Source organism: Phalaenopsis equestris, unplaced genomic scaffold, assembly GCF_001263595.1.
Source record: "Phalaenopsis equestris unplaced genomic scaffold, ASM126359v1 Scaffold000002, whole genome shotgun sequence".
Classification (NCBI taxonomy): Eukaryota; Viridiplantae; Streptophyta; class Magnoliopsida; order Asparagales; family Orchidaceae; genus Phalaenopsis; species Phalaenopsis equestris.
Genome location: NW_018164444.1, coordinates 19,841,453 through 19,851,120, shown reverse-complemented (window position 1 = coordinate 19,851,120; position 9,668 = coordinate 19,841,453).

Below are 9,668 nucleotides of genomic sequence, written 5' to 3'. Positions count from 1 at the left end.
TATATATATATATATATATGATGTGCTAAGACGATAAACATTGTCGGACTGAGGGAAGTTTTCTGGACCATTCGATCAAAATGGTTTATATTCTTGTATTAATTGTACTAAGAACACTATAAATAATGTCCCGCTCCTCTCATGAGAAGGGAGTTCAAGCTTAGAGAGGGAGCCTGAGGCCTTGGGAGGAGCTGTAGCTCAACATCACCGCCGACCGTCGTCGACCAACGCCGACCTCAGCTGACCTCCACCAACCGTCATCGACCACAATCACCATCAATCACCACTGACGAGATGACATCAGTCAACACTATAATCTGAAAAATATAGTAACATTTCCCATCTGTGAGATAAGAGATTTTTGCAATCATCAATCAATAGTGGAGTTTTACAACTGAGCCAAACCCCTGATTTTTTTCTTTACGGATTTTTCACGTAAAAATTTATAAAGCCGTCACTACTTGTTTCTCTTTCATCCGTGTGTGTGCTGAATTCTCGTGCAATGCTAAGACAATAATCCGTTACTCTGCCGCCGTGAATTGTCTAGCACGCATCAATAGAGAGAGAGAGAGAGAGAGAGACTAGTTGAGGCCCTGAAAATTGGATATCTAATATACGTGCATGGCCTCACGTAACATACTAATCATTAATTACTTACTGCTATATATATATCAAGCGCACTATATATATATATATATATATATACACGTCCCTTAATGAGCCGGTTTGACTGATTAATTAGAGCATATTAGTTGCATCTTTGTGGGATTATTTATATACACTGATGAGAATAATTATGACGCAGAGGTTTGGATTTGTTTCTGTAACAAACAAACCGCATCGAACATTGTTCCTGGTCAAACTTCAGGGGACAACAATTATATAAGATCTATAATTGCATGTTTCGGATTAGGTATTGACGTATGGTCCAAGCTTAAATGGGGTTAGTACCAGAAAGACTAACAAGTACACTAAATGTTAATTTCTAAGCATAGTCTTTATAAAATATAATAGCGTTTATTTAAGAAAAAATTAAATAGGAGAAAATTAGATTGAAATAAATCCTTGGGCTTTCAAATAATATCTGCGTTAATATTCTACAGTGATGGTCGTTCATGGAAGTTTGGCCCATTTTCAGGCCCAAATAACTTTTGCGTTTAAATCCAAATCCACTTAAACCCCACCATGATCTAAGATGGATAAATTTGAGATGAGATGGTTCCAAGTCCATATTTTAAGACTATAGTCTTAAAAACTATTGTATATTTTCAAGAATGTTCGTATAGTTTTTTAGATTAAGCATGATGATCGGGATAGCATGAAAACCTTAAAAGGATGAGTTTTGGTGTATCTCATTGATGTTATTGGAATGTGAATGGTTTAAATTAAAAGATTGGAGAACATGAATATGTAAAATTTGTTAGTTCAAAAAGTTTGGTTGTATTATCTCCATCATTTAGTTCATTAATCATCTCGTCGTGCTCCACTTTGGAGTAGTTTTTATATATAAATAGTGGAACACTGGTGGTAATTGTTACAATATTCAATTAAGATATCATAATCATTCTCTAAGTTTTTCCAAGTAATCCCAACATTGAAGCATAAAACATTCACCATCAATGTTCTAGTGAGATCAACACCTATAACATTGTATAATCAAATAATTGTTTAGGGTATGGCCGGACATTGTCAACGTCACCTTTAGAAAATTAGCAATTTAGGCAGGTGAGATGTAAAATTGTCTTGTCCTTTTGATTTAGAAAATATATTATACTTTGTTTAAAACGACTAGATTAATTGAGCAAAAGAAAGAAAGAGAGGTTGAGATGACTTTGTACTCCCTCAATTGAACTATCAAGCTCAATTTAAAGGGAAAACATAAACAAGGTGGCATACAAATTCAAAAAGAAAGGAATAAGAAATAAAATCTAGTGTCAAGATCTTTGAATAAACACTCATATGCCTACACTTCAAGCTTAACTCTCCATTTAATGGTAAAAGTACATTATAAGATGTGATATACAATATGAGTATAGTTAAGAAATTCACTTTTGTCAATTATTAAATAATAAAAATGTAACTCCTCTTATGTCAGTATTGCAAGAAAGTATTATCTTTATGTCATTTATCAAATAACTTTAATTGGATATATTTTTTGACTTCCTACGCTGAGTAGTACATGATTGAAGTATACAATTAGTCAGGTACTGTTATTGAATGAATATATCTATATATGATATTTGATTAAGGACTTCTCAAATTTATCAAAAGTTACTTGAGTGGTTTATCTACTAATAATTTGTTAAATGAGAATCAATTTCAATTAATTACATTTAAACATGGGCGGTGCTGGTCTATTCAATTATATTGACTCAAGCGACTTATCGCAATTATAGTTTGACTTGGTTTAATATTGTCTTGATGCTCTAGATTAGCCAATATGCATGATCATAATTTTAAAATAGAAGGTTGTAGTCTTAATAATCTATTAATGAATGAATAGAAAAGTAATTGTCATGTTTTTACTGTGTGAAAATAAAACTCTAATTAGAATTTAAGAAAATATTATTTTTTTTACTTTTTTTATAAAAAATATAATAAAATTCTTGGTATTTATCATGTTAAAGTACTTATCTCCTCCTTAAATGGTATTAAGAAGCTCCAAATTATATTTAAAATAAATAATTAAATCAATTGGTAGAAAACTAATTCTCGAGTACAAAAAACAAATGTATAACTTGAAATGGGTGTCTCCACAGGCTTTATGTTTTCTTATTCACTTGCATATCTTATTTGATTTCATTTAAAAATAATATTTGGTTTGGTTTACAATTATATATGATTTTAGCTTTTTTCAACTACAAATTAGATGTTAGTGAATTAATAGATATATAAACAGATATATGATCCACCCTAGGGATTAGCACTTTTTATATAAGTCCTGGTAGAGGCACCAAAAACTAGATCTGCTCCCCGACAAATAAGTTAATTTTTAAATTTAGGTATTATTACTCATTGGGGTTTCTCACACAAGTATAAGTATAATTTCAATAATATAAGGTTCTATTGAGTCTGGATTGTTGATCCCACAAAGACTAGATAACGAGTCCAATAAAAAAAATTATAGTCTACCATTCTAAGGTCTCAGTTTGGAATGTTGATTAAGGTTGGTTTTCCTAGCAGCTACTCCTAAGTTAAGATTCTACGACTAAGTTAAACCTATCTAGATCAACCAGGTTGGTGAATATAAAGATATAAAAGTTACATTTCTCTTGTAATTGTTTAAGTAAATTGTAAGATCAAATAATATGAATTACTAATGCAGCTATTGATAAATAGGAGCATTCCTCTACTTTACCCTCTCTCGAGTGCATAAAAAGTTTTGTTAACCAAGTATTAAATCCTTAAACCCTAGATTATATTAGTTATGACTAGCCTGTCACCCTAAAGCCTTCAATTTATACCCTCAATTTGGCTAACCTAATTTTAATTCATTAAACACTATATCAAATTGGTCAGGTGTCTAGCCTGTCACCATAGAGTCCCCAATTTACACCCATCAAAGCCTATTTTACTATATATTTGCAATGCTCTATGAACTACTTTTTCTTCACCTTCTAGTGCAATGTGGTTTCTCCTAGTTGTTAAAGTCATAATTCTCTCGAGTAATTATGGATTCACCACAAATTTTAGCATATCATTTGATCAGATTGATAAATAAATTAAGCATGAAGTAAAAAGCATCACCTTAAGATTTAAAGATCAATTATATAAACATCCTAACATCCTACACAATCAACTTATTCATCACAAGAGAAGGGAAAAGGAATTCTACTCACAAAGCATGCTTAACACAACAAAAAAACTTCATTTCATTAAAGTAAATCCAGCAAATATGTGTTTACAACAGTGAAAAGTAAATAAAGAACACAATACTTAGTTTTTTCCCTCTGAAAAAAAGATACAAATCCCTCCAACAAAGCCTTTTGCTATACCCTATATTGTTGATACAAATTCCTTAAGAATTGCACTCAAATTTCCTTTCAAATCTCTCAAGAAAATGTAAAAATCTCCAATCCCTATTCTTATTTATGACTTCTTAGCATCCATGTAGGATTCCCAAACTTAGAAATACCAAAAAGTGCCCTTTTAACCATCCATATTTGTCAAATAACTCTCTGGGTTGTCAAAAACCGTCCCGAACAGTTCTGGCGCTTAGGCGTCTGCCTGTAGTGCCTAAGCGTCGTTTTCTCTGTTTTCTGGGAGAACCCAGGAGCCCAAACGTGGCACCTTAGTGCCCAGAAGTCGCGCCTAAACGTCGGTCTGCTAGCAACCTCTTTGCTCCAATTGCCTCTGTTTCGCTCCATTTCCGCTCCAATTAAATCCATGTTTCTTACCTATTATACCTGCAAGAAAATCATGAAAATGCACTTCTTTAAATTGCAGTTTTATTCAAAAATATGTGTTAAATGTGAAAGAAATTAAACATGCTAAAAGACATATCAAAATCTCCTAAACTTAAACGTTACTTGTTTTGAAATAACACTACAACTTTAAAAACTAAAATTTGTTGATTTGAGGTAATAATTTTCATTATGGTTCTTATAATATTATCTGAAGAATGTCACAGTTCAACTTAGGAAAAATTTTAATGAATCAGCCTCCTAGATTTATTTTGACTAATATTTACACCCATTGAATCATTTTTTTTAGATTTAATTGTTGAATAGTTAGAAACAATTAAATCAAATGGACTAGCCTATTTCTTATACATTGACCCTAATATAACATAGTTTTAAGAACACCATTGTCAATCTATTTGTTTGTTTCTTCTAGGTGGTACTACAAGACCAAAAGTCGTGCTTCTTTGGCCTTCTTGAAATTTAAAGTTGAAAGCTCTAATGTTATTAATTGTTATATTAAATTTTAGTAAATAAAATTAATTATCTTAATTACCTTATGATTCCCTGCTATAAATTATGTTCAAGGCTTATATCCTTATTTAAATAGTTTTATAAGTCTTCACCATATATCATTTTCTAATGATAATAATATCCTCACTAATCGTGAAGAATTCATATTTAAATCATCACTCTAGCCCAGCTAATCCATAATAAACTAATCAATTTAAAATTAAAAAACAAATTAATTAACAAAGTGATTATAACCTAATATGATATAACATCTTTTGAGCATCATGATATACTTAGGTTATATACTCCTTGTGCATCTTGCTTTAACTTTTGAGATATTTTCTTAATTAAATTGAGTTTATCAACAAATCCAACTCCTCTTCAAACAATTTTTGAAATATCAAAAAAATAAATCTAGTTTCTATCTAGAGTTTTTCTCAAGAATAATTTTCTTAAAATATGATTAGTCATGTAAAGCTTATTCATATGAGGAATATAAATCTAAATTTAAAATAGCGCAAGGTTTTTATTAGATAAGGGAAACCTCTCAAAAATATTGAATTAGCCAAAAGAAAGATATTTATATATATATATATATATATATAAGAAAAAAGTATATGAGACATCAATATTTCTAAATCAAAATTTCAAAATGAGAAAAAACACAATGTCTGGCTTAGAAAAAATAAAACAATATGTTAATTAGTACATATTATAAATCTCTATTCTTCCTATTAATTGAAGAAGATGAGATTAGAAAGTAAGGCATTCAACATTAGCTAAATTTATTGTGACTATGTGAAAATAGTAATGATAACAATCAAATGAAGACAACCATGTTGTGGTATATGTATAAAATAGAAGAATGATCTTTGATGAAAAAGCGAAAAATAGAACAAGAAAATTCACACTAGAAAATAGTAACACAACGGAACACACAGATTTATGTGGTTCGACAAATTGAATACGTCCACAGAGTTGCAGAGGATTTTACTACTTGAGGAATTTACACCAATCGATCGTTTCAACTTACAAGAGGGATCTCTCACTTCCTTGCTCTCTCTTCTTCTCTCCCTACACGGAGATACACTGAAAGAAATAAACTCAATTTCTCTTCTGGTACAAGCCACCAAGAAGAAGCCAAGAGTGAACAATCTTCTTCTTCTTTCTTCTTTCTACTGCCGTAAGGATTTACTGCTTGCACTTCTCTTCCTCTATTCCGATGAAGCCCGAAGAAGAACACAAAAAAAGCCTTGTAAAATCTAAAGGAGAGTCGTGCAATTTCTTCTTCTCGTTCGAACCACACACACTGCAACCGGAACTACTATCTGTTTGTGACTTAAAGAAGCAGAGAGCCGCGACGTTTCGCGAATCGTAGGTGGGAGAAGTTTCGCTACAGAGGAGGAGGCGGGAGCGGGAGCTAGAGGCACGTTGTTTCACGATCAGGAGCAGGAGAAATCACTTTTTTTTATATAAACCGGGCTCCACCTCTAACAAGCTAAGAGATAATAATTGGTTGAAGAATATTCAAAGACGATGATGACAATTTAATGTTGATAGTTCAGCAATGATGATTACACTCAGATGATAATAATCATACAATAGCAATCGGCTAACATTAATTATGTGATAGTGATCGAATGTGAAAAGTTGTTGACCACTGTGGAAGTCATTGTTTGCTCCAGGTAAAGCTTTAAAGTTCCTTAGATCTTCAAGCTCTTTCAAAATAAAATTTAAGACTTCCTCATATGAAGAATAAGATTTTATTTATAATTTTTAGATCGACATTTTATTATTTTATCAAGTCTCAAAACATTCAATTGGGCCGCCCATGTCGATTCTCTTAAATTTTGACTATTCAGATTGAATGATTTTGAGTTTATTAGATTTGTCTAATCAAGATTTTTTATTTGATTAAGAGCATGCAGACCTTGAAAATTATTTGATTTCACAATTATTATTATGGAGAGCACTGAATGTATCAAAAAAAATCCAAACACTTGATATTCATTTAGAGGCGATTTTAGATTAAAACCTCCTTTATAAACAAAAAAGTTGATGCATTGAAGCAAAACATACAGAAGATCTTCCATTATCTTCTTGAATAATTAATGTGTTGTTTGGGGAAACATCATCAGCATATATAAGCTTTCTTTTGAACACTATGTAATAAAGAATGAGTAATATTAGAGTATAGATGCAGGCCATGCCAAGTAATATAACTAAATCACTTTCTTCTATTCTTGAGCCAACCCTATAAACGCCAGGAACAACCGGACCATCCCTGCCATCTGTAGCGTTGAATCTTCTGCGGCGCAGAACGCTTTTGGCCAGATTCCTAAGCTGGCTCTTGCAAAACTCGGTGTGCATGGCTTTTTAACCTCTAGTGTCTATGATAGGCCCACTCTTAGAAAAAACTCTTATGGGGAGTCTGGCTGTATCCGGACTTCAATAAAATCTTGTCACATGTATTTGATTGGGCCTACCTAAAAAATGAGAAAAAGATAGCAATAACACCCCACTAAGATCGCGGTGTTATTTGCGTGGTCCAACGGGCGATTCCATTAGCGTTGTTCATGGGTATTATTGTGGTGTTATTGTGACATTAATGAAGTTGTTTTGCGAGGGTTATTGCATTGTGTGGTCCTCCGAGCGGTGTTATTGGCGCTGATCACCTGTGTTATTGCGGTGTTATTATGCTGCTATTCGAGTTGTTTTGCGGGGTTATTGAAGCGAAACCATTGTACCGATGGTATTTCTTTGTTATTGTGGTGTTATTGGAGTTGTTTTACAATAACACCACAATAAGTATCTTTTCGTCATTTTTTAAGTGGGTCCAATCAAATACATGTAGCAAAATTTTATTGGAGTCCAAACGAAGAGTCGCATCTGGACTCCATATGTAAGATTTTTTCCCATTCTTGATAGCTATTTCGCAGTGGTTATGATTCTAAAAACTTGTAGTTGAGTGTAAGGCTAAAATTTGGTAGGAAGTCCTTTCTTTAATTGGGATAATTTAACTTTGAAGTAATTTTAACTATTAGTTTTTAACTTTGTCATCGTTAGGACTCAAACTTTCCCAAAAAGATTTTCCTTGAGATTAATATAGCATATAAATGATTAATATAATATTTTATTAAAATCATGTCAAATAGCTTTGAGATCATTCTAATCACAATTCTTAATAATAATTTTCAGTCTAGAACTAGTTGCCAAATATAAAGAAAAAAAGTAATATGTTTATGATTATTTTATATTTGTGCTTGAATGCATAGCACATTTCATGGAAATAAATTGAGAATTGTATGGTGCTAGTTCTAGCACTCATTCAAGGACAAAAGAATCTTATTTGAAACGTTAACATACGTAAAAATTATAATGGATTATGATTACAATTCAATTTGAAGATAAAAGAGTTTTGATCAATTGAAAATTAAGATTTTTTTTAATGAATAATTGATCAATATTTATTCAATTCAGCCAACTCCTTTAATGTTTGTTGTTGAGATGATGGCCTGATAGTTGGGTGTTTCCTCCCGCACTGAAATATATCATGTTTAAAGCTCAGTGACCAAAAAAAAAAAAAAAAAAAAAAAAAAAAAACTAATAACTACTCCAATATTGAAGAAATTTATATATATACATACATTACTGATGTGGCTGCATGAATCTTGAGGAGATCCAACAGATCACACTAAGAGAGCAGTAGAAAACTGAGCAATTCAATAACACTCTAGTTGGCCAAACTCTGTGTCGATCGAGCCTTAGTTGGATAGTACCAAGGAAAGCCACACACTGATACAGATAACGATCGAACTAACACAAAGGGTATTTGCAAGCATAACAGTCGCCTAACAAATACTCCTCCGGTATATATAGATTTATCGATCAAAAGTAAGCAATCCGTCAGATTACAGTAATAAGATTTCTGCTTGATGAAATAATCCCCCTAGAGGACAATGAGTCCTTACAATAGATTTTTCATAAAAAAAAGCAACTGAAAATGGTTCAGTTGAACTTTTTGACCGACCGAACAAATACCACATGACCAAGCAAAGCAATTACAAATATGAAACGGTACCTAGGACGGTTACAGATTCGGAACGCCGTCAACAATGTTTGCAAGGTCAAAATATGTCTAATTTGGATACAAATATGTACATGATGCTTAAAAATAATGATAATGTTCTCATTAAATGGGGACAATAATGTAAGTTACTGGACTCATTTCTACGACTTATAAAAAGGAGAGTTGTGCCTATAAAAATAATTACCGGATCTATTCCTATAGAATCAATGTTATTTGGTTTATATTTCTTTTATTTTTCTCATCCGACCAAAGTTCTATTCCTTGGGCGTGACCCGAAGGACATCTCGTGATTCAACAATATATATATATATATATATTTAAGAATTGAAAGCTTTCAAAATCAAATTAGGACCATCTATAACACATTTATAGTCAAATTGTGCATCTCGAACAAATTTTAAGTTCATTCAATGCCCTTGCTTATTTATATTATAGCTCGAATATTTAAATAAAGTTAAAAAAATCAGCAAATATAATCGTTCAGAATATGGATGATTTATTTCAAGATACTATTTTTTCCCCTAGAATACAATGGATAATATCATTCAATATAATTTCAAAATTCATTTTCCAAGAGCCTTCTGAATCTCCACCGAGGCACCCACACCAAACAAAGATTGACATTGACTTTATATGCCAACCAGTATGAAGAATAAGAGAAATGT